The following is a 26045-nucleotide window of genomic DNA, read 5'->3' on the forward strand; positions in this document are numbered from 1 at the left end:
GGTGATCTCAGGGTCCTGATCTCAAGGTCATGGGATCGAGACCCATATCAGGCTCCATGCTCAGCATGGAGCCAGCTTGAGATTCTCTCTCCCTCTCCCCCTCCCCACTCATGTATGCTCTCTCAAATAAATAAAAATTTTTTTTAAGATTTTATTTATTTGACAGAGACTAGCGAGAGAGGGAACACAAGCAGGGGGGAGTGGGAAAGGGAGAAGCAGGCTTCCCCCAAGCAGGGAGCCTGATGTGGGACTCGATCCCAGGACCCTGAGATCATGACCTGAGTCGAAGACGGACGTCTAATGACTGAGCCACCCAGGCGCCCCTCAAATAAATAAAAATCTTGGGGCTCCTGGGTGGCTCAGTTGGTTAAGCGACTGCCTTCCGCCCAGGTCATGATCCTGGAGTCCCTGGATCGAGTCCCACATCAGGCTCCCCACTCAGCAGGGAGTCTGCTTCTCCCTCTGATCCTCCTCCCTTTCATGCTGTCTCTCATTCTTTCTCTCTCAAATAAATAAACAATATCTTTAAAATAAATAAATAAACAAACAAATAAAAATCTTAAAAAAAAAAAAAAAGACCCAGGTTGGAGGCCTGGTTGTAAGCAGCCAGCCGGCAGTGCCCCCAAGTCATCAAATGGGCTCCCTGAGGCCCATCACTGGCTGTAAACTGCCCTGGACAAATGCAGGGGGTTTTTTTTGTTTGTTTTTTAAAGTCTCCCTTTTCCCCTACCTCCGATTGCAAAAGTAAAACGGATTGAGCATCTACACCCGTTTGGTCTTGTAGCCATGCAGTTCTGTACTATGTTCCGCATAAACAAGACTTTGACCTCATTATTTTGCAACTACTTATGTCCGCTTAATACATCATGCAAAATCACTAGGTAGCCTATCCCAGGACGGAGTTTTCTTATGAAATACTTCAAACCTTCAGGCCCCTGGTAACAGAGAATAACAAAACCTAACACACTCCCCACAAGCCACCACGCAGCAACCTCATGGGGCTCAACGTTTTACTCAACTGGCCCCCAACCATTTCTAATCCTACACAAATCACAGCAGAGTTTCTCCAGCAGGGACGCTACAGGCGCAGCTCCGTGTGCGGTTCACAGCCGACCACCCTCGGACAGCCCCCAGCTTCCCTGGGGAGGGTCCCGAACCCTCCCGCCGGCCCGCCCCGCCCCCACCCGCCCCCACCCGCGCGCCTCGGCGCTGACGTCACCGGCGCTCACGAGGCCGAGCCACCGCCCGAGGAGTCACGCGGAGGCGCCCCGCCCCCACCCGCCGCCGCCGGCAGTGATGCGCCCTCCGCAGAGATCCCTCCGCCGCCGCCTCCTGGAATTTTCCAGACGCTCTGCCGGCCCTTCTTTCGGGCTTGTGCGGGGCGGGGTGACCTGAGGCGACCCCAGCGTTTCGGTCGGCCCCCTCGGGAGTGCGGCCCCAGCCCGCTTCCCGCACGCTGCCCCCCCGTTTCTGGGAGCGCTGTTCCTACGCTCTCATCCCCCAAGAAGGAAGAGGGGGCTTCTCCCGCACGGAAATCGCATCCCCAATGTGACCTTGAAATTTTTTCCCGCGTGTCACGAAGCACTGCTAAAGGGGAACCGCGAGTAACCGGGGAACCCAGATGGTGGACACGGGGGAGGCGGAGGAGAGGGGAGACAGAGACCCGCCCGAGTCGTCTCCTTGGGCAGGGTCGGGGAGGGACTTTTTTCCCCCCGTGGCGGTGGAGGAATCGTCCCGTTGAGTAATGCCCCCGAGTGACGCGGCACGGGGCTATAAAAGCAAAAGTTGTGGCCTGTCCATCAGGAGTCAGCGACAGGGAGGGCCGTGGCCTGGGGTTTAGTGGTGGGGAGGAAGTTGCCAGTTTAGGGCCTCAGGGGACAGATGGGGGAGATGACAGATGAGACTGAAGGGGTTTGGGGTACAAGGACAAGGAAGGCTAAAGAGGAAGCTAGACCTTGGGGAAACTATGGTGGGGAGAGTTGCGTTGACAGCTACCGCAGTGACCCAGCGGAGGACAGCCCTTCAGGCTGGACTGTCGCTGCCTTCTGGAGAAGGGGAACTTGACCTCCAGGAGGGCGCTGCCCTGTGTGGCCCCAGCGAGCCCCAGTGTCCTGGTTTGTGTGGGAGGAGGAAGGCAGAAGCGAGAGGAGACAGGATCTCGCCACCCTTGCTGGAGAGGAAGCGGAACTGGGCAGTTGATGCCAGGAGAACGATCAGGAAGGAAGGCAGTGGGGTGTAGGGCTGCAGGTGGGCTGGGAGGGCAGACCTTGAACTTGTCAATACCAGCAGCCCCCTTTTCTTTCAGAGGGCTGCGACCCCGCGTGGGGATGAGGCCTGGTCTTGTGGAAACTGAACTTAGCTTGGCGGGGCTGACCGCTCTGGCCCAGGGTGGTATGTAATTTTGGTTCGGCCTGGGACAGGGTCCCGGCCGTGGCCAGCCTGGTGGAACCCGGGTCTGGGTGTGAGGCCAGACCCCTTGTTGGAGGCGAGGGTGGTCTCCGGAGTGATTGAGGAGGCAAGGGGCCATCTAAACAGTTAATTGATGTGGCGCCTGATGTCTGACAGGCTGGGGCTGCTGAGGCAGGATGTTTGTGTGTCTGTGGACAAAATTGACCCACACTTTATTTTCCAGGTGTCAGTGCTCCCCTTTGGACTTTTCCTCTAGGTTCGGTGCTAACTTCTGTGAGCTCACTCTGCTCCTCCTCCTCCTAACTTTCTTGAGGTTATCCATTCGCTTAAAACATTGCTTCTGGTAACCTGGTAAGCCTGGGAAAGTTGCCGAAGGCCCTGAGAAATTCGGTTGTGTTGGTAATCGTGAAGGAGGAAAGGCCCTCCCTGCTGAGACTCGGGGTGGGATGGGGTGGTGGTGCTTGCCTGCAGAGAGGGTGGGGATCGGATGTGTACCTTGGGTGGGCCTGCAGTAAGGGCACCAGCTGGAAGTTTACAGAATGCCTCATGGACCATGGTTTGTTACTGTAGTGTTCATCGTGGTGATCAGATGGCACCCAGGAGAAATGGAGCCCCTGGCCAGTGTGAGTCATAGCAGTGCAGGAGGGGAGACCCTGAAGGAGAGAGCCCGCCTAAATTGATGTCTGCAGATGGAATTTCCAGAGGCTTAGGAGGTGGAAGTTCTCCGATGTCCCGTTTCCAGGCCTTGCTCAGGAAGCCCTGTATTCAGGAGGCTGTTTAAGGTTTTCAGATGAGCTTATGAGGGGTCAATCATTAAAAGTCCAAAGCAGATGCATCGGGCCATCCGCAGATGTGTTGCATTGATTGATCCGGGAGCGCCAACCTCCAGGCATGTGGATGCCAGCAGGCACCCCTCCTTTCCTGGGGTGGAGGTTTTCAGATGCTGCATCTTCTAAATTGAGCCTCCAGTCATAACTGGTTCTGGGCTACGAACTTTGCTTCAAGAAGATTCTTAAGCTGTAGGACGTTTTAACATGCCACAAGCAGAGGGATGCCTTGTAGATGAATCTTGCAGACGGAGCCCAGTGACCCTCTCACCTGCCCGCCCGCCCGCCCGCCAGCCCCGCCAGCCCGCCTGCCTGTGCGTTGGTTGGAGGAATTAGTGTGATGGTTTAACCTGTATTTTGGGAAAGTGTTCACATTTGAAATGCCTTAGGCGATACTTAAATGAAGCATACTGGCAAATTGGGGGGGCGGTTATTGTGTTATGCTACAGTCTTGGGGGTAGAAGTTGGTTGTGGCCAAATTCTGTTAGAAATGGCAGGTCTAGTTTGGGCCTTTCAATTGCATTGCAGGTAACTAAGCGAAGGGAGAATAGCTGGGGTACTGTTATCTTTGATTCTTCTATGTATTTTTTTAATGTGAATTTTGTTTGATGTAGTTTTCAAAGTAATCTTTAAATGGGAGGACCCTGAGGTGTGAGAGGTGGGGGTGGGGCACACCTTGACTTGGTACTGGGAGGGGTGGGGGTAAGGAAAGGGAGAGGGTTGGGTTTAGGTATATGCTGCAGAGGGTGGGGGTGGTAGGGAATGTGGGTTGAAAGGAATTCTGGCAAAAAGGTCAAGTAGAGCTCTGGGGAATATAACAGACAACTGGGCAAAGAAAGTACTAGTTAATGCTGGTTAAATTGTCTCTTGAAAGCACAAAAATTGCTTAGAAACTTTAAAAAGTCCTTTAGAAATCTGCTAAATGCAGGGAAAGCAAAATTTGCTTTGCTGCTAGGTGGGGAAGACTGAAAAGCTGTAATTGAACAGGAATGCCCATCTCTTGAAAGTGGGGGAGGGGTACAGAAATTCACACCGGCTGAGTAATAACCTTCACTGCTTCACTAGCTTCTTCAGTGGTTTATGTGAAGGTGTACAGTCAGTGTTGGAGCTAGAAATTTTAGGAAAGACTAAATGCCCGAGTTGTAAGCTTTTAAAGTACTTAAATTTTAAAAAAAAGTAAATTTAAAATTTTGGTGTGCACTTGAGATTTAGATGTACTCTTAACAGGTTTATAACGTTTCTATTTACTGAGATTTTGTGATTGAAAATTTTGAGCAAAATGAAAATGCAATGGCTTTTAAAGGAACTTTGTTTTATAAAATCTCTCCTCTTTGTGGTCTGTATTAAGAGCAAAGTAAAAATTGTTGCTATTACCTTAGTTCTTGTAACAGAATAACCTTTTTGTGGTCCCTGTAATACTTGGTAGCAAACAATCCATGTACCCTTACAGAGGTTAGAGTTAACCGATTGTATCTTTAATTTGAATGTTTGTGCTTTTTTTGCGGGGCAACTCTCAAGTCAAAATCAGTTTGGGGAATAAACAAAATGGGCGGTGGGGGGGTTGGGGTGGGGAACCTATACTTGATGTGGTCTGTTTTTAAAAATTCAGAGAAGGATCTGAAAAACCATTTATGGTGATTCTTGTTTTTGAGATGCATTTATTGAATTGGTGAGGTAATAACCAGTGGCTTTTGATCCTGTTCCTCTTCCCCTTAAATTCAAATTTAAATTTAAACTCCCCAGTATAAGCCTTTGGGATTTCTGTCTTCTGGGTTCTTTTTTAATGTTTAGAAATCTGTTGGTATAGTCCAGCTTTTAATCGGTGACTTGGGTACGATGAAACTGCTGTCCTAGGAATTTAAAGAGTATTGGTCATGTCTGTATGGGGAAACATGTATGGGTGTATTGGTTCGAGTACTTCTGTGTTGCTCTGTCAGAAAAACTAGCTCTCTGTTGCATCATGTATGGGATTACTAATCATTTTCTTCCCCTCTTTACAGCACAAATAAAGGTTTGAGTTCTAAACTCGTTAATTGTTGTATTGGTATGTTACGTTTTTTGACCTTTATCTTTTCTGTAAACCAAGTTATCGTTAATGAAGTTGGATGTATTTTTCTTACTGTAGATTTAGGCTGTGATTTGCTCTTTAGGAGCTTTAAATAATTGAGGTCATTTAGTGGAGCGTGGTAACCTCAAACAGAACTGGGATGTCTTGAATGGTATGGAGCCTGGTGGATGGCAATGGGGGCTCCTCCGCTCACTGTCGGGGTGTCTAATGGTTGTGCAAAATGTGCTGCTGAACCTGACAGCTGGTGAAGGTCCGTGTCAAGGTGCTGGGGGCATACTTTGTAATATCCTGGAACTTTAACTGGTTAGATTTCCAAATGGTGTTGTCAGAAAGGGGGCCTATCATTGCTTAGGGGAAAACGTATGAAGAATACAACACGTGTAATACATGTTTTCCGTATTTGTGGTGTGGGGGAGGCTGGAATGGAACTGGGTGTGGGTCTAAGCACATAATTCTCTACTAAAGAGTTTGGTTTGGCTCTTTATTGGGTGACACAAGAGTTTGGGCTCGTGTGTACCTGCTGCGCGAAGCAGGCCAAGGTTATGCAGAGGGCATGAGAAGCAGCTCTTGGAAGCAGTTTGCCTCTTGACTCTGAATTGTGTTTCCTGGGTGGGGAGGTGGTGGTAGCTCCATCCGGGGAGCAAAGTCCTGCTGCTCTGGTGCCTTTACCCGTGGGCCCTAAGGTTTTGCCTCACAGGAGACAGACTTCGGGCTCAGACTAGAAACTGCCACCAGGCTCTGTGAAGAAGGCTTTTGTTTTGGAGGGAGCTGAAAGGGAAGCTCGCCTTTGAAGGGGAGCTAAGACCTGAATTGGGAACAGATGAGCACTGTGACCTAAAGAGGGGGGGGGAGCTTGGCCTGAAGAATTCCTCCAGGAGAGCAGCTGTGGGACTGGCTGTCCCCTCAGTCCTTGCATCCAGGTGGCCTGCTTGTGGGTCCTCAAGAACCCTGATGCGCCTGCTTCCAAGAACCTAGAGTTGGGTGCTGGGGAGGAGGAAGGGGCCTATTGTGGGGGAGGTCATGGCGCTGCTGTGAGTGGGGGCCGCTGCATGTGGGTTTGGGGATCCTTTCCCTGCTTGCCACTCTGGTTCTTGATCCCCCTGGCACAACCTAGGTCTCCTTTCCTACTTAACTCTTCTCTCTGCTTTGTACCCCAGCCCTCCCCCATCCGCCCTGCCCTTTATGCCAAACTGGTTCCTCCTCATTTTTTACATGGTGATTATGAAACTCTTGCTTCCAGCCTTGAGGGTAACTGCTATAAATGCCTTTCTAAATGTCACCGTTTCCTAGCAACTGTGATGGGCTGATAAAGAATTTCCATAAGGGTGTAAATGTTTGCCATTGGCTGAGAGCAGGCAGCTGAAGGCTGAGCCCCTACCTCCTAGCCTCCACCCAATCCAGGGGCGCCTGTGATGGTCAGTGAAAGAGATTTCTACCTGTCTATGTGCACTTACTCTCAGGTCAAGTGGGATGGGTTGCAGCTGTGGATGGCTGTGTTGGTGATTTTTGCTAATCAGTTTGCATTCTGGTGCATAAAATTGAGCCTTCACTCTTGAACTCCCACAGGCAGTGGATGATACGGTGAAATCCATTAGGTAGCAAATGGTGATCTGGTGCAAAGTAAAAGTGATGGGGCATAAGGATAGCAAAAAGCGCGTTTGGAAGTCCTCTGAAAAAGGACAATAGCCTGAGAGTGAGTATGGGTGGAGGCTCCTCTGCGGGCCCAGGTTGGACACTGCGGGAGTGGTCGGCGTCACAAAGGGGATTGGACCCTAACGGCCCCCTATTCCGCCCTGTCAGCCGCCCTTGGTTTGTGTCATTGACCATGGACATTAAGGGACTTGTAGGACCTTTTATGCCGAACCTTGCCTCCGTGTGTCGCTAAGTCTCTGGCGGAAATGTTAACCTCTGGTCTTGTGCAGTGCTTTTTATTGTGCGGTGCTGATACTAAATGAAATGCAAAAACAGGCTTACGGATTCTTGTATGTTTTAAATGTTCATATGTATGTATACAGAACTATACTGATGCAGTCTGGAAGTGTCAAGAGGAAGGTAGCCAAACAACCCAAAACAAAAAGATGTGAAGGTGTATGTCCCCGGGAGCGTGGCCTTTACCTTGCTCTGGTGGGTGTCCCCTCCACTACCTTTTGGCCGCTGGGTAGGACAGTGCCTGCTCTGCTGGGGGCCTCCACCCTCCAGGCCGCCCAGCTCTGTACCTCCTTCCCTCTCTTTTAACTAACTCTTAACTGAGTTCTCGTGTATAAAAAGGGTTTATCGTGGGGTTCACAAATAAAATTGGAAAAAAACAAAATCCTCAGTAATCATCTGTTACTGGCATATTTGCTTCTAGAGGTTTCTTTCTTCCTATGCATAGGATATGCATTTTTTTTTAACAAAAATGGGATTATACTGTAAATTGTTTTGCAGCTCCTTTCACTTAACATATAGTGAACCTCTTTTCCTGTCATTCGAAGCATCTTTTGTGGTGGTGAGGTACTCCACTGTGTGGCTGTATCAGTTTAAACAATCTCCTTTAGATGACATAAATTATTTTCCAGTTGGTTTTTTTTCTCTCAGGTAGTAAAGCTGTGATAACCTTCCCTGTAACTCACACTTTCTCTGAAGTCATCTGATATGACTTCTTTGGGATACGTGAATATATGAAATGCCTATGTCAAACTTAGGACTTAAGATTCATTCATGGTGCTGAGTAGCCCTCCTGAGAGGGGTTTTTTAAATTTGTTTTCTCACATTGATGTAAACCTGGCTGTTTACCCTTTTCCATAGAACAGGTATTGCCATGTTAAAAACCTTAGATCCTGGGGCGCCTGGGTGGCTCAGTCGTTAAGCGTCTGCCTTCGGCTCAGGTCATGATCCCAGGGTCCTCGGATCGAGTCCGCATCGGGCTCCCTGCTCGGCGGGGAGTCTGCTTCTCCCTCTCCCACTCCCCCTGCTTGTGTTCCCTCTCTTGCTGTGTCTCTCTCTGTCAAATAAATAAAATCTTAAAAAAAAAAAAAAAAAAACCTTAGATCCTTGGGGGGATCCAGGCTACTTTACTGGGGTGTTGCTTTGCTGCTGCTGAGACTGAACGTCTGTGTGGATTGGCCATCGGCAGTGGTGTGTGTGATTCTGTGTGTGTGCACGTGTGTGTGCACGTGTGTGTGCGCGCGCGTGCGCAAGTACACACAAGCTTCGGCTTCCTGATCGTTTTCCTATTGGTTATTTTGTAAAAGCACTTACATGTTAAGGCTATTAATAACCTATGTTTGATGCAAATATTTTTCCTGGTTTATAGATTGCCTTTCATTTTGCTTATTGTGTTTCAGACACACACAAGTGATACCGGTTTTCTGAGGTCATCACTCTTTACAGTTTCTGTACTTGGCGTTGTGCTTAGATCTCTCCCACCCCAGAAGTATATAAATATTCTATATTGTGACACTTATGGTTCATTTTTTACATTTACACACGGGCTGCAGCTGGAGTTCATTGTGCCGCCTGGGGGCGGGGGCTGATGCGCTCTCAGAGCCGCCGGAGCTTGCTCTCCTCCCAGTGTCGGCCTCCCTGGGGCTCCATGATGGAGTGAGTGGCAGAGTCCTGTGGGCCATGAGGGTTGTTGTCACAATGGAGAGGACCGTGGGGACAGGCTGGTATGGTCTCCTAGTGGGGTCCTGGTTGTTGCTCCCCCCTGGCTCCCCATTTCGCCATCCTAATTGTTTGGGACCTATGGCAAACCCCCTCGGGGCGGGGTGTCAAAAGCAGGTACACAAAGATGGATCTGGGTTCTACTGACTTGGCTACTCAGCAGCTTTACGAACCAGAACAAGTTACTTAAGCCCACCCATCAAGCCTGCTTCCCTCATCTGCGCCGTGACGGTAAAGGCATGGGCGTGTTGGGCACACGCGGGTGGCGGTGCAGCCTTCCTCTCCTTTATTGCCCAGCCTCAGGGCCGACCCCTTGGTCCCGGTGCCCTGTCCCTGCCCTCTAGGCACCTGCCTGCCTTGCTCTGAGCCTCTTAGGGAACGACAGTCAGTGTGCATAATCTGGTCTGTTCTGGTCTGTTCTGGTCTTGCATTTAATTTTGTTTCCATCCACATCTCCCTGTATCAGCGGAATCCACAAACAGATTGGAAGTGGCTTTTTCTCCGGGTGGTTGGTTCTCCCACAAGAATGCCACAGATGGGCTTCTAGAGGTCTGTGAATGCTCAAACTGCTTGCTGAAGAAGTCCATGATCTCAAAAAAGATCAAATGAACAACTGCATTATTTTATCCCACAGCGCTTATGCTGTAGGATGTGTAGTCAAGTCTCTTAAGTTGTAAGCAGTGTTTTGACTATTTTAGATGGCGCCTGCTGTGAGCATCTCTATGAATTGTGTGTTCCCCAGAGTGGCGTTGCTTGGTCCGTGAGTGTGTGTGGTTTTACAGCTCTTGTCACAGACTCAGATACTCAGATACTCTCCGGAAAGCTTACATTTCCTCTTGTGAGTATATCCCTTTCCCCACATAGTTGCCAACGTCAGGTTTTTTAAATGGTGGTAAAATACACGTAACGTAAAATTTATCTTCTTAATCATTTTTAAGTGCAACGGTTGAGTAGAGTTCAATTTATTGTTGTGCAACCAATCTCTAGAACTTTTTCATCTTGCAAAACTGAAATTTTATACCCAGTAAACTCCCCATTCACTTATCCCTTTAGCCCCTGGCACCCGTCATTCTGTTTTTCTCTCTCTGAGTTTGACTACTCTAGGTACCTCGTGTTAAGTAGAATCATAAAGTATTTGTCTTTTTGTGACTGGCTTATTTTACTTGGCATAACGTCCTCAAGGCTCATCTGTGTTACAGCGTGTGTCAAAATTTTCTTCCTCCTTAAAAGAGTTGAAACAAAGGCGCCTGGCTGGCTCAGTCCGTACGGCGTGCAACTCTTGATCTCGGGGTCGTGAGTTTGAGCCCCAGGTTGGGCGTAGAGATGACTTTAAATAAATAAGCGAGCGGAAGCATATTCCATGGTATGTAACATCTTATTTATCATCTGTCAGTTAACACTTGGGTTCCTCCACCTTTTTGGTTATTGTGAATAATGCTGCTTTGAACATGTGTGTACAAATACCTTTGGAAACCCTGCTTTCATTTCTTTGGGCGATACACGCGGAAGTGGGATTGCTGGATCATACGGTATTTCGATTTTTTATTTTTGAGGAGCCACACAGTTTTCCGTAGCAGCCGCGCCACTGTACATCCCCAGCAGTTTGCAAGAATTCCGATTTTCCACATTGTCACCAACACTTGTTCCCTGTTGCTGTTTGAAATAGCGGCCATCCTACTGGGTGTGAAGTGCTGTCTGCTTGTGGTTTTGATCTACATTTCCGTAATAATTAGTGATGTGGCGCATCTTTCTATAGGATTGTTGGCCATTTGTATGTCTTGTTTGGAGAAATAATCTTTTCAAGTCCTTTGCCCATTTTTAAAACTGGGTTATTTTTTTATTGTTATTGATTGGTAGTTCTTCAAATATATTTTAGATATTAACCCTTTATCAGATCTGTGATTTACAAATATTTTCTCTCATTGTGTATGTTGCCTTCTCAGTCTGTTGATGGTGTCCTTTGATGCCCAGAAGTTTTTAATTCTCATGTAGTCCAGTTTATCTTTTTTTTAATTTTGTTACCTGAGCTTTCCAAGAAATCATTGCCAAGTCCAATGTTATGAACTATTTATTGCTACTTTTAAAAGTACTTCGGTAGTCTTAATCCGTATTTTTGAACTTAATGGTTAGTCTGTTTTACCATTTGATTTACCACCTGCCTTTTCCTCTTTGACCACTTACCATATGAAATTCCATATTGATTTTCATAATGATCGTGAGGTTCTTTGTTCACTTCAGAAGGTAATAAGCTTTTGCCAGTTATGTTTGTCAAACTTACTCTGTTTTGTCCCTTTTATTGTTGGTGCAAAAAGTATCTATCACACAAGGACTGTTAAAACATTCATCTACCAAGTCTAGTGATAACTAATAAGTCTGTTGGTTTTGCTTCTGATTAGTTTTTCTTTAGTATCTAAATATGTATGTACTCTCATGGTTTAATAAGTACTCGTCACCATTTAAGGAGTTATGAATCCAACTTAGGAGTGGATCTAAATTAATTCTACTTATAAAGTTGAAATGTCAAACTTTTATTGAGCAAACACTATCTTTGTTTTGTTCCAGGTCAATATTAGTGTCTTACGATCATCTGCCTGAATCTGTTTCTGGAGTTTTTATCCTTTAGTTTTTGTTGCTTCTGATCAAATACAGCAAATTTTAATGACTGTCACTGTTCATTATGTTTAGTAAATGGAGACTCTGCTACTCTTTTTTTGACTCTGCTACTCTTAAGGCAAGAATATTCTCTCCCTGTTGGAACTCAAGTACACAAAACTGGGTTAATCTTTGGTTCATGATATAACATGGCTCTTTTATTTGCTACATTGATGTTTTTAATAATGTGGTAAGCATTTCTGAATCTTCTGTTCAGTATGAAAACTAGGACTTTAGACAGTAGCTTCCTCTACCTATGAGGTCGTGCCCGCCCCTGCCATCTCCTGCCATCTCCCTGCCTCCCTCTAGGCCAGCGTATCATCATCCTGAATACTGGGTTTACCTTTACTTGCTTTCTTTTCGTGTAACTCTAAAAAAAAAAACCTACCTCAGTGTGTTTCTTGAGGAAGGTCCAGGTATTCACAGCCCCTCGGGGACAGCACAGCACAGTCGCTCTCCCTCCTGTGCTGTCTGGGTCTGAGACTGCCCATTTAGCACAAAACAAGAATGGACCTAACAGACTTACAGTCTCCTGGTGCTCTTTCCCCTAAGCAGGTCCTAAACTATTCTAGGACACCAGTTGTGACCTGGGCAGAAAGCAGCATTTAACTATATCTTATTTGTTGGTTGGTGTGGTCTGTTGAAATCTCGCCTGGCATCCAGCTGTAGGCATTTCTGATCCTAAGTGGAAAAGGATTGCACTCCGGCGGGGCACAGTCCGCTCTCTCTCCCACCCTTCTGCTCAGAACTGCCTCTCAGAGGCCACCAAATGCCAGGAACACAGTTGGGAACCTGGCTCTGTCTCTTACTCGCCTAATAGGGTCACAGAGAGCTTAACATTGGGAATCCCAAGGCCCAGGATCTGCCCCGGCAGCCTTATTCTTGCCCCCTTAGCCTCTGGGGTAATCGGTACACTGTCCCCCTGACTCCTCTGTTATGTAACAGTCGTGTGACCAGCAGTCTGTGTGTCAAAGCAAGGCCCTGCCCCTGCCCTATGCTGACCCCAACGGCAAGGCTCTGCTAGTTTTCTTCCGATTTATTTCAAGGCATAAAAAATGTTCAAAGTAATACCTGCGTGTGTTAAAAATTCAAACCCTGTAAAGGGGATAGAGTGACATCTTTCTCTAACCCCCAGCCTCCCTTCCCACAGGGGCAACTATTGTGGCCAGTTGCTGGTTCTTTCTGGAGAATCCTGTGTACGTATTTCCCTATGGAGGTCCTGCTACACCACACACCCTGTCTTGTCCTTTGGATTGTTCAGTTAACAACAGGACATCAAGGAGCTCACTGCATATCTCTTTTTTGGTCTACCTTGGGCTTTTTCCACATCTGTGTGATAGTCCATGTTTGAATTAACCCATTTCCCTTTGGGGGAACAATTAGATTGTTTCTAGCAAGTTTTACTGTGTATAAGGCTATACTAAATATGGGTCTACATGGTTCTTGGTGTACATGGGCAACCATGCCTCTGGGGAAAGCCTTCTATACAGGAGGATTCTGGGTCACGGTCCATGTGTCTTTCCAAACATGATGGGCATTGCCCACCTATGTACACGGTGCTTAACACGGTCCTTAAGTTGTTCTGGTTGATGTTTCCCTACACCTTTACCAACACTGTATTCTTAAATTTGGTTGTCAGTGTGAGAAGTGAAAATAGTATTTCACTGTAGTTTTGACTTCTATTTCTGTCGGGCTGTGTGCTTACGGATTTTCAAGAGCTTTATATATTGAAGAAATGAACCCTTTGTCATTTGTGCTGCACGTACTTTCCTGATTGTCCTTGATCTTGATTTTACGTTTCGTGCTAAAGATTTGCTGTTCAGGGTTTTAAATACACTTAAAGTTATTTATCAATGTTTTCTTTTATGGCTTCTGGGTTTTAGGACTCAGGTTGCCAAGTACCCTCCTTAAAGACGGGCACACCTCCGCCTTCCCCAGCCCGCCAACAGCTATGGTTCCCTGCAGCCCTGCCCTGGCCATTTTGGGGTTTATCTTTGCTGATTGGAAGGCAGATCCAGCATCTCCATGTGTCAGTTTGCACTTTTTGATTCTGTGAAGTTGAATCTTGTTGGCTGACGTGTGTGTCTGCTTTGTGCTTCACTTACATTTTCATTTCCCGAGAGCTCTTTACTTGAGGACATTGACCCTTGTATATTACAGAACATTTTTCAAGTTTATAGTGTGCCTTTCTTTTCTCTTTTTCCTTTCTTGAGTGTAGTTGACACACGACGTGACATCGGTTTCAGGTTGTAGTTTGTCTTTTAAATGTACAGGTTGGATCTTGCTGATGGTTTTAAGTTTTGTCATCAAATCTGTTGTTACCATCATGGTTTCATACTTTGATGTTAATGCTGTATTTCCCACTGGTTTCTTTGTGCTTTCATTTTTGACATTTGACGTAACTCTTTAATCCATCTAGAAGTTGTTTGGGTGTTTGTACAGTATGAGGTGAGAATCTAAAGATTTCAAGATGGGCTAACCGATTTCCCAGTACCACTTCCTGAATAATGCTTTCTCTACTGATGCGAAATGGCATTTGTTAGTTATGGACTAAATACTTTAATATAATTGAGTCTATTTCTGAACTTTCTGGTCTTCCACCAGTTTCTTTCCTCTGCCAGCCCAATGTTTTCGTATGTTAGCTTTATCCTATCTGATTGTAATATGTGCTGATACCATCCCCTGACATTCCTTTTGAAGGTATTCTGATTTTTACTGGAATTGCATTACATTTATCAATATATTATGATATCGAGACATCCCATTTAGGAACTGGCCTCCCTGTTCATTCAGGATAGGATGATTTTCATGTCCCTCAGGAATTTGAGACTTGTACAAGTTATGTACATTTATGAAGTTTGCTTCTAGAAATGTTATATTCTGTGTTGTGGTTAGATATATTTTTCTATTAAAATTTCTGATTAAGGTAGCATATGGTAAGACTTGTATATATATGTTATTTTGAAAATAAATATGCTGATTATTAGGGCCGATTGGGAGGCAATAAGACATCTTGGCTAAAAGGGCAGGCTTTTGAGTCAGATGACCGTGCTCTCCTGCTGGACCTGCCTCTTACTTATTTTCTGTGTGACCATCTCCCTGCCTGAGTTTCTCCATTTGTAAGAAGGGATAATCCAATATCCACTAAGAAGCAGGATGAGGGTCAATGAAATGATGGAGGCATTGTGCTGGGGGCCCTGCTGACATGGAGTGAGCACTGTTCTGTTGGGGTATTAAAGTAAGAGTCATCTAATGGTTCTGTCCTCCACGTGATTTATTCCATTTTTCATGCTTCTTTCCTCCTGTCTTACTGGCATTGGCTGTCATCACTAATGAGCATGAGCATTGTGGTCTTGTTCCCACCCAACCCTCTGGTGGGATCTGTCAGCAGATGGAGAAGGGTCAGGCTGGCCCTGGGAGGTGCTGGTGAGCCCCCAGCAGCACATGTCAGGCTGCCCATTGATCATCTTTCCGGTGGTCCTCAGTTGGGGTGATCTGCTGGGGAGAGACCTCTTAGATTTTAATATTTGCGTATTTTAACAAATACTTGAAAATTGCTGGTTTTCTATTTATGGTGCTAATGTTTCCTTTTAAAAGGAATTTATTTTTCCTTTTTTTAATTGAAATATCCTACACATACCATAAAATTCAGCTTTTGAAGTGTATAATTCAGTGGTTTTTAGTATATTCAGTGTGTTGGCAATCATCACTATTATCCATTTCCAGAACTTGTTCATCTTCCCAGACAGAAGCATGGTATCCATAAAACAGTAAGTAACTTCTATCCCGCCCTCCCACTGGTGCCTGGTAACCTTTATTCTACCATCTGTCTCTATGAATTTGCCTATTCTAGGTTCCTCATGTAAGTGGACTCATAAGACATTTGTCCTTTTGTGTCCATCTTATTCTGGCTAGCGTAATGTTTTCAACGTTCATTCATGTAACAGGACGTCATTCCTTTGTGAGCCTGCATAATATCCCATCGTCTGGCTAGACCACATTTTGTTTATCCGGTCATCAGTTGGACACTTGGGATGTGTCCGATTTTTTTGGCTATTATGAATAATGCTGCTATGAACTTTTTATTGAACATGTTTTAAATTGTCTTTGATATGTACCTAGGAGTGGGACCACTTGCTGGGTCTGATGATAACTCTAACTTTTTGAGGAACTGCCGAACTGTTCCCCAGTGTAGAAGCACTACTTTTCATTCCCGCCAGTAACTTAGGAGGGTTCCAATTTCTCCACATCTTCAACACTTGTTCTCATCTGGCTTTTTGTGTTTTTTTATAGAAGCTCTCCGCCCAATGTGGGGCTTGAACCCATGACCCGGAGTCACGTGCTCTTCCAACTGAGCTAGCCAGGTGCCTGTCTGGCGTTTTGATTATAGCCATCCTAATGGGGGTGAAGTAGTATCTCGTGTCATTTTGATTTGCATTTGTTGTGAAGCACCTTTTCCTGTGCTTGTTGGCCGAGTGTAGATCTTCTTTGGAGGAGTGTCTATACTGAGCCTCTGTTCCCTTTTTAGCTGGGTGTTTCTCGTCTCATTGAATTTTAAGAGTTCTTTGTATACTCTGGATACTAGACACCAAGCGGATAGATGATTTGCAGATACGTGTTCCCCTCCTGGGGGTTGTGTTTCCACTTTCTTGGTAGTGTTCTTTGACATAAATTTATATTTTAAAAGTAACTTGATTTAGGGGCGCCTGGGTGGCTCAGATGGTTAAGCGTCTGCCTTTGGCTCAGGTCATGATCCTGGGGTCCTGGGATCGAGCCCCACATCGGGTTCCTGGCTCAGTGGGGAGCCTGCTTCTCCCTCTCCCTCTGCCTCTCTCCCTGCTCATGCTCTTTCTCTGTATCTCTGTCTCTCAAGTGAATAAATAAAATCTTAAAAAAATAATAATAATAACTTGATTTAAGGGAAAAAAAAACAAAGGATTGGCCGTACTCAGATGTGGCAGAAAATGTCCAGGTGTTGTATGAATGATTAAGGTGGTGGGGGCAGAGAACAGAGTGTGACCCGATCCTGCTCTGGTGCGTCCCTTCACTTGCGGTGTCCCCAAGCATCTCCTGGTGCGTGAGCTGGGATCATCTGTCAGTAGATTGCTTAGAAGTTGCTGTTTTGTCATTTAAGTTCCATAGTAGATAACTGGATTTATTCAGTTGTCTTTCCTGCATCTTTTTAAATGAGCATCCAGTTTTTCTCCTTTCATTTTCTCATGATTAATTGCATCATGGATTATTAAGCGCTCCTGTGATTTCTGAGACACACCATTCCCAGGCCTGGAGCTTTAGTGTGTCAGCGTGGAAATGAATCGGAAGGTCCACTTCACCTTCAGGGCGCGGTCAGGCGGGTGTTGGTGTCAGGATGTCCGGAAAGGCAGAGACGCCGTCTGAGCCCGTCTGAGCCGCATATCAGGCGCTCTGCTCAGCAGGGAGTTTGCCTCTCCCTCTCTCCGATCCTCCTCCGCTTGTGCTCTCTCTCTCTCTGTCTCAAATAAATAAAATCTTTAAAAAATATATCTATTTTATTGGCCTTTTCAAAGAAGCAGCTTTAGATAGAATAAGCAGTTCTACTGCCTTCATGTTGTAATTTGTTAATTCTACTGCTTTCCCCAGATGTTGTTTTGTTTCTCTTTCTGGAGTCCCGCACGGTCATGCTGAACTGGGCAGGCAGCAGGCAACGCAAAGTAATGGAGGCTGTCAGTCCTGCGCCAGCCCCGCGGGGCCACCAAACCCAGGGAGGGCCTTTGAGCTCTCCCTTGAAGGGTGCATGAAGCTGTAAAGAAGAGCATTCCCAGCTGAGAGAAGGGCATGAGCAAAGCCTCTGAGCTGTGAGGGGAACTGGCGGGAGCTGGGGGGGAGGGGGTGGGCACGGTGAGGGTTCAGGATGTGCCCCGCAGGGCACTGAAGACTTCCCATCTGTATTTGGGGAAAGAGTTTGCTGTCCTTATTCCCCATATGCTTTGTGGTTTCAGTTCTGGTGTATAATTTGAACATAGTTATTTAAGAGTATGCTTTAAAACTTCCAAGATTTGGAAAGGTTTTTGTTTTTGTTTTAACTATTATAATCTATTTCTGTCTTAATGAATGGCTACCCAAGGAAGTGCCCTGTACAGTTTCTGCCTTTTTGAATCTGTGGCTCACTTTCTTCATTGCTTAAGGTATGACTATTTTTATATATGTTCTGTGGCATTTGAGAAGGTATTCTTTGTCCCGTTCCCTATTTTTGGATTGGTCCCTCTCAATGGTTTTTGGTCCAATCCAGATCCACTATATCCCTCTGTAATGAGAAGTGAAGATGTTTTCCCCACCACTTCTGGTTCCCCGTCCATTCCCCCCACCCCGCGCCCCCAGACTGCTTACCAGTTTTGTTATGTGTGTTTTGCTGCAGTGTGTGGGGTACATGGAGACTCCAGATGGCACGATCCACTCCTGCAGGGGTGGAGTGCAGGGGTGGAGTGCTTGATGCTGGCGGGGGCCCAGGAACCTACTCCCCTACCCCGCCCCCAGCCGGACTGTCTTCTGGTTTGCATTTGAATGAAGTGCCTTTGTGTTGGGGAATTTTCAACAGGTGAATTTTGAAACGATTTTTACATCTAATTTCTGTTTCCTGCTCACATACGTGTTCATCTTACACAGTTGGGGCTGGTAGTTATTTTGCTTTTTTCACTCCAGGTTCCGGGGTGGGCACGGTTACCCGTGCTGAAATAACCCACCTGTTGTGATTGAGGCCCCCAGGACATTCCAGGGTGTGAGCCTGCCCCCGGGCCGCTGGGGGCTTCTGTGTGGGCTGGTTCCAGCATTTTGTGATTATAAATTACACGGTCACAGACACCTTTGGGCAAATCCCTTTTATACCTCAAGGCTGCTTTCGGTTTGCACTCCCCACTGGCCAGAGGGAAGGAGCGGCCGTTGCTCGCTTCTCTGCTCCCTGCCCTGTGTCCTCCGGGTGGTTCGAGGGGCCCGTGATATACCCGTTTCCGCCCGCGCCCCCCCCCCCCCCCGCCGGCCCTGCGAACACAGTTTGTTCTGGTTTTGACTGTGAGTGCGTAGTGCTTCCTGGAAGCGATTTTAATCTTCACGGGGACATGTCTCCCGGTGTAGATCACCCTCTGGGTTTCCTTAAGTACACACCTCAAGGGTTTTGTCACTAATGTGTTGAATTAATTCTTTCCTCATCTTACAGAGTGTTTTTTGACTACCCACCCCTCCATTTCTGAGGCCTTTTAAGGCCAGAGCTTTGTTGCTTCGTCAGGTTGGGACTTAGATGGCTGATTCCTCTCCTGCTGCAGTAAGTAAGTGCCTGTCCTTTGTGGTGTGTTTGGGGGGCTGAAGCCTGAAGGGAGCCTACGAGGGGAAGCTAGGAGGCCGTGGAGTGGGGGGCATGAGGGAGGTGGGGGGAGGAGGGATGGAAGCCTGGAAGCCCCAGACCTTGAGGGTGTGTGTGTGTGTGTGTGTGTGAGAAATGGGACTGGCTCTGCTTGAGTTCCTCAGGACTAGTAGAGAGGACCCTGTTCTCAGCCTGACCTGATGCACCTGTGTGACCCTGAACTGGTTTCAGTCCTCTCTGAGCCTCCGCTTCTCATCTGGACCCTGCTGGGGAGCGGCTACTGAGCTCCTTGGGGCCGACAAGGAGGGTCCAGGGCCCTCCCCTAGTGAGAGGCCAGGCCAGGACTCCTGGACCAGGACCGCAGAGCTTGTGGGGGTGCTCCCACCGGACCCGCCGTGGGCCCGCGGGAGGCAGACCCTGGCCTGGGAGCTGCAGGTGCTGTGGGCAGCAGACTGGGAGGGTGGCCCAGGGCAGGTAAACTGGCCAAGGGTCCAGGGCGGGCTTCCTGTTCCTCCTGTCTCTTGGACCCGTCCTCTCGGGAACTCAGACCCCCGTGGGAGGCAGGTGGGGGCGCTGTGCTTCTGACTTCATTTTCGGGCAGTGGCAGTTTCCAGGTAGGACCCCACAGCGGGCAGCGGTGGTGAGACGGAGGATGGGGGGCGAGGCAGCTTGGCCGGCCTGTGTGGCCGCACGCAGCGGGGCACAGCCTACTCCGAGGACCACTGGCGTTTGAGCTGGGCCAGGGTGCTTCAGGTGTCCCCTAGTTCTTAGACTTCCTGTTCCAATGAAAAACTTGAGATTTTTGTCTTTAATTACAAAAGGAATCTGCATAGACTTAAAAATTCAAGCCATGGAAAAGGTATAAAGTAAAATAAAGTCCCTCTCCCATCACCCATCTCAGCCCTACTACACTGAGGTGGCCTCTCAAGTTTCTCAGGATCTTTCTGGAAATTTCTGTATCCGTACAAGGACTTGTCACTGCTGACAGTGTCCTAGAGTAAGCAGGACCGTAACTTGTGGTTCCGTGTTCCCTCTGACTTCATGAGCTCAAGGGGACGCTCGTCCCCCTGGCTCTGCCTTTGAAAGGGCTACCAGGGGAGGGAGGGTAAGCCTGGGAAGGGGGGAGGCGCGGAGCCGCCGCAGGTGTTTCTTTTACTGGATGCGGCTTGTGGCCGCATTCAGGTTTTGCTTTTCACCTTTGAGTCTGTGAGAAAACAAGGAGGAAAAAGCAAAAGGCGCTGGTGGTGGCACGCCCAGCATTCCGGGCCAGGGTTCGAGTCCCTGTGGCGTCCCTGCTTCCTTCCTTCCTTCCTTCCTTCCTTCTGGCTCCCAGCTCCAGGCCCCTCCTCCCCCTCCGTGGTCCGGAGAGAGACGTGTGGGGCTCAGGTGCCGCGGGCCTCCCCAGGAGCACGCTCCTCCCGGTCTCCTCCCTCACCCCCTGGAGGACCTGGGGCTGGGCGGTCAAGGGCTCTCGAGGCTGCAGCCCCTCCCCCCTGCCCTGAGCCATACGCAGAAGATGAATTAGTACCTTTGAGAAGAAGAGAGCTTGGGGGCTCTGAACCCCAAGGCTGAGGGGCCCACCTGCAGCGCCCACATTCCTCAGGGTGTGCTCCCCACCTGGCCGCTTCCGTCTGAGGCTCCCAGGACCAACTCCCCACTGCCCTCCACATCCGAGGACCAGGAGGATGGCTCTTCCGGGAGGGCTGAGTGGATGAGGTCAGACGGCAGAGCTCTGGGCTGGCAGGTCGGGGTGCAGAGTGGCCCTGGGGGAACAGAAGGGAGGGGCCCACAAACTGACCCAGGGGCAGGAAATGGGGCAGGAGGGGCCAGAGTGGGCCCTGAGGGGTCTGAGACTGTCCAGGCACCTGGGACCTGGAGGATGGATCCCAGGAGACCGCCCCCCCCCCCCAGGTCAGGACCCAGCCGGGGCAGTGTGCCGTGATCCTAAGCGAGTTCCCTGCAAGCCCCTAGCAGCTGCCATCTCTGTCTCTGGGATTCCTTTGGCCTCTCTCCCAGCTTTGGCCAGCCTCCCCATCCCTCCCCCACATCCCCGGAAAGAGGTCAGAGGATCACAATCCAGTTCACTGGCCATGATACTGATGCTGTCTGCACCTTGGAACAGGGCTGCCTTGGCTCCAGCCTGAGCCCACGGTTCCCAGGGAACCCCTGCCTATCACTGCAATAACCTCTTCCTTCAACAACCCCTGTCTCATCAGGAACACTGAAAGCAGAAGGGGAGGTGTGCAAAGTTGGCCTGGCAGGCGGGGCCTTCTCCTAGCCAGGCGGGGGGCTCCCCTACCTCTCAGAACCCAGTTAGAATCCCAGGTCCTGGGCTCAGCCCAAACTCAGGTCACATGATAGGACAAGTCCTCTCTGGAGAGCTGGGCTCCTATGAGCTGGAGGGGACACCAGACCTGGACAAGCCTGAGGGAAATGCCATGTGCAGGGCAGAGGGAGGGGATCAGGATACACAGAGGGGCAGGAAGCTGGTCAGCTTTGGTTGAGAGAATATCTTTTTTGTTGTTGTTAGAGCACAAGCAGGGGGAGTGACAGAGGGAGAGGGAGAGGCAGGCTCCCCGCTGAGCAAGGACTCAATCCCAGCACCCTGGGATCATGACCTGAGCCGAAGGCAGGCACTTAACCGACTGAGCCACACAGGTGTCCCAACAGAACATCTTAAGGGACCTTGGGGGTCAGGGGGCGCCTGGCCAGCTCAGTTGGTGGAGTGTGCGACTCTTGATTTCAGGGTTGTGAGTTCGAGCCCCACAGTGAATTTATTTAAAAAAAATTTTTTTTTAAGATTTTATTTTTAAGTAATCTCTACACCCAACATGGGGCTGAAACTCACAAACCCTGAGATCAAGAGTCAAACTCTCTACCAACTGAGCTAGGCAGGTGCCCCCCAAAAAAATCTCTTAAAAAAATAAGGGACCCAGGGGCGCTCAGGTGGCTCAGTTGTTAGGCATCTGCCTTCCGCTCAGGTCATGATACCAAGGTCCTGGGATCGAGCCCCACATCAGGCTCCCTCTCCCACTCCCCCTTCTTGTGTTCCCTCTCTTGCTGTGTCTCTCTCTGTCAAATAAATAAAATAAAAATCTTAAAAAAAAAAAAAAGACTTAAAAAAATAAGGGACCTTGGCTTGGGCCCTCCTAAAGGAGAGTGATGGCCGGTTTGCCATCATCTGCAGTCCCTCAGCCCCTTGGCAAGTTTTGGTGACAGAAAATTGCCCTCTGGATCTGGTGTTCCTGGTGTAGGCAGTGAGAGGAAACAGCAGGAGGCCTGTGGGTGGCGTGTGTGTGTCCTGAGCAGCCAGGCCTGGGCACTAAGGTCACGATGTCCACCAAGGTGTCTGTCTATGTGAAATGCAGCAGCCACATGGGCCAGAAGCAGCTTCGGGACCTGTTGTCCTTGGACATGATCAACCCCACTGCTAGGGACTGACAGGCGTATTATGCTCGTGCATAAGCAAAGGCAGGAAGCCCAGGAGTGAATGACAGAGAGGAGCCAACATGTGGCAAAGAGCATGGACCTGAGTCTATGCTCTGAGTCTGATCTAGCCTGTTTGAGACTCAGTTTCCCCATCTCTAAAATGGAGTCAAGGGTACCTGCCTTGCAGGGTTGTGGGGAGAATTAGGGACGTTTATGAACTGCCACATGGAAGGTACTCAAAAGTGGCTATGGACACAAAGGACTCGGGGCTCGGGAGAGGCAGGACTGTGAAAACAGGTTGGAGTCAGCTGGGAACAGCTTTGCTTACAAGGCTGAGCAGAGGCAATGGGGAGCTGCAGAAGGATTTTAAGCAGGAGAGACACGTGGTCAGATCCAGGTTTTAGGAGGGTCACCACCCGGGCCAAGGGACGATGGACTGAAGGTCAGAGAGGAAGAAGCCATTGCAGGATGAGGAGGCCTGGACGGGGCAGGGACAGTGGGGACAGAGGAGGGGAGAGTGCCAAGGTGGGGCTTGTGTCCAACTGGTACAGACCACGCAGGTGGCTGGGGACAGGTTCAAGCCTCGGTTGTTCCCTTCTTCCATTCTCCGCTGGTTCTTCTCCATCCTCCTGACCCTGAGGATCCCAGACTCCCAGCCCGCCCCCAGCCTCTCCTGCCTCCATTCCCTGTGTCAGATTTCAGAGTGGGGGCTGAATTTGACCCCAAGGCATTTTGCTTGGCCTTCTGGACTTTTTTTAATGTTCAAAAAAAATTTTATTGTGGGGGCGCCCGGGTGGCTCATTCGGTTAGGTGTCCAACTCTTGGTTTCTGCCCAGGTCATGATCTCAGAGTCTCCCTCTGCCCCGCCCCCCTGCTCTCTCTCAAATAAATCTTGAAAAAAATTTATTGTGGACACACACACACACACACACAATGTAAAACTTGCCATTTAACCATTTTAAGTGTCTAATTCCATGGCATTAATTACATTCACAATGTTGTGCAACCATCACCGCTGTTTCCAGATCCCTTTTATCACCCCACAGCAGAAACCATATCCATTAAGCAGCTGCTCCCATTTCCCCCTCCCCACAGCCCCTGGTAACCTCTAATCTACTTCCTGTTTCTATGACTCTGCCAATTTTAGGTATTTCATGTAAGTAGAATCTAAAATAATTGTCCCATGAAACTAAAATAACACTGGGCGCCTGGGTGGGTCAGTCGTTAAGCGTCTGCCTTCCGCTCAGGTCATGATCCCGGAGTCCCGAGATCGAGTCCCACATCAGGCTCCCTGCTCATCAGGAAGCCTGCTTCTCCCTCTCCCACTTCCCCTGCTTGTGTTCCTGCTGTCGCTATCTCTCTCTGTCAAATAAAAAAAAAACAAAAAACAAAAACAAAACAAAAAGAAACTAACACTGTTAACTACTGGAATTTAAATTTTTTGAAAAAGAAAAACACCCTTATATTTTAATGAAAAAAAAAAGAGTAACATCTTCCTTTCATTAGTAAACATAAACAATAAATAAACTAATTGTCGTTTTGCGTCTGGCTTCCTTCACTCGGCATGTTTCCAAGTTCATCCATGTTGTAGCATGTGTCAGCCCTTCATTCCCTTTTATGCCCAAATACCGACATTGAAGGCACAGGGTGGGGAGCTGAAGCGCCAGCACCTTCTTGCCTCCAAGGTCCCCCTCAGTACTTGGGTGGCTCATCCCCTTCTGCCTTAGAAGAGGAAGACAAGAAAAAAGGACACCCTGCTTAGAGCTTCACCCAGCCAGAAGGCCACACATCACCTTGCTCCCCATCCTCCCTGTATTAGGCACCAGCCCAAAGGCTGCTATGTTGGGCTGGAGGAAGGGGGTCTGAAGTGGAAGAGATGGGGGGGTGGGGGGCAGGGCATGGCTGATCCTCTGCCCTGAGCCCTTCTACCTGGGGGCGGGGGGCAGGACTATCCTTCAGGCCCATCTCTGGGTCAGCTCTGTGGGGCTCAACACTGCCCAGCCGGGCACAAGGCAGAGGCTCAGCCACACTTAGAGGAGTAAGATCACAAAGACAAAGTGGCCGAGGAGGGAGAGATTTGAGGCTCACCCCCTCCCAGCACCATACCCACTTCCAGAGCCTTAATCCACCTCCTGCTTGAGTTGTGTTAGGATATATATACTCCCACCAGGCAGAATGGCCACTGGCCTCACCCACAGTCTATGAAACAAGAAGAAACCGGAGGTGATGTTGTGCATCTATCTGGAAGCACCTTACAGAGTAGGGCAGGTTGGGTGAATGGGGGGTCTGCAAACGGTATGGATGATAATCCAGTTCTCCCTAGGCTTTATCTCCCCACAGCTGAGGACCTGTTTCCTCAAAGAGTCTGCACACAGCACCAAATGGCCATGCCACCTCCAGACTCCAGGTCAAGAGCGTCCCCTTTCCAGAAGTTTAGAGCCGGAACAAGTTATGTCATCCTGGTACCCCAATGTCCAGCACAGGACCTGGCACTGAGTAGGTGCTCAATAAGTATCTCTGGAATGAATGAAGAAATGAATGTACAAATGAAGAAACCAAGTCTACAGCTGCTGGGGGCTTTAGGTGACCCTCTGAGGATGCTCTCTCTCTCCGTTCTTTAGGCCAGGAAGACTCAGATAAATTTCTGGAACAAAGGAACAGAGTTCTAAGTGATTTTTGTGCACCTTCATTTTATCCTAATAGCCCTTGGAGGTCAGATGTTGTATTATCTCTATTTTGTTGAAACGGAGGTTGGGAGAGGCTGAGCAACACCAGCAGTGTATGGCAAGGCCAAAATCAAACATAGATCCACTGACTCCTAATCCTGTGTTCTCGTTATGCTGCATGTTCTTGAATTAGGAATCACAAGGAGGGCACCTGGGTGGCTCGGTTGGTTAAGTGTCTGCCTTCGGCTCAGGTCATGATCCCAGGGTCCTGGGATCAAGCCCTGCATCTGGCTCCCTGCTCAGCGGGGAATCTACTTTTCCCTCTCCCTCTGCTGCTTCCCCTGCTTGTGCTCTCTCTCTCAATAAATAAAATCAAGAAAGAAAGGAGAGAGAGAGAGAAATATAGAAAGAGAGAGAGAGAAAGAAAGGAAGAAACCACAAGGAGGGATGAGACAGGCAGGCAATGCCAAGAACACAGGCCTGTTGGGGAATCCAAGCACTTGGGTCTTCTCTTTCATTTTTTTCTCATCTGGGAAAGCCCTGTAAAGCATCCAATAGTGTTTGCATGGGCACAAGACAGAGGGCTCTACTTCTGGCCACTACTGAGGACCTGAGGCAGATGCCAGCCCTGGGGGATTTCCCCACAGGTCCCGTTTCCACCAGACAAACCATAGGTTAAGGCGGGTAGAGATGCCAGCCACTCAAGATAAAACATTGTGCATGCTCTGGGGGCTTTGGGGTGCTTCTGGGGGTAGCAGGAGCTCCACAAACTAGCACTCGGCCACTGACTCCACCAGGGTAGGGTGACTAGGCAGCCCCTGGGTCTGTCTGAAGCAAAGAAACAACCACCTTCCTCTGTCACTGGCTTCCAAGGATGGGCAGAAACTCAACAGGTGAAAGAACATTCCAGATAGGGAGCAGGGCAGAAGCAAAGGCCAGGAGTCTAGACTAGTGGGTTATAAGGTTGGAGAAGGGCAGAAGGAAAGGCCAGGAGTCTAGACTAGTGGGTTATAAGG

General features: G+C 48.6%; 1 long non-coding RNA gene across 1 annotated transcript; it reads left to right on the top strand.

The window, feature by feature from the left end:
* The first annotated feature begins 1801 nt into the window (after window positions 1–1801).
* On the top strand, window positions 1802–5269 carry LOC118016046. The gene is made up of 2 exons (XR_004680744.1): window positions 1802–2760; window positions 2980–5269. It is a non-coding gene; the product is annotated as an uncharacterized LOC118016046 (long non-coding RNA).
* Window positions 5270–26045: the final 20776 nt, after the last annotated feature.

Source organism: Mirounga leonina, unplaced genomic scaffold, assembly GCF_011800145.1.
Source record: "Mirounga leonina isolate KUSES-001 unplaced genomic scaffold, KU_Mleo_1.0 Mir_166, whole genome shotgun sequence".
Lineage (NCBI taxonomy): Eukaryota > Metazoa > Chordata > Mammalia > Carnivora > Phocidae > Mirounga > Mirounga leonina.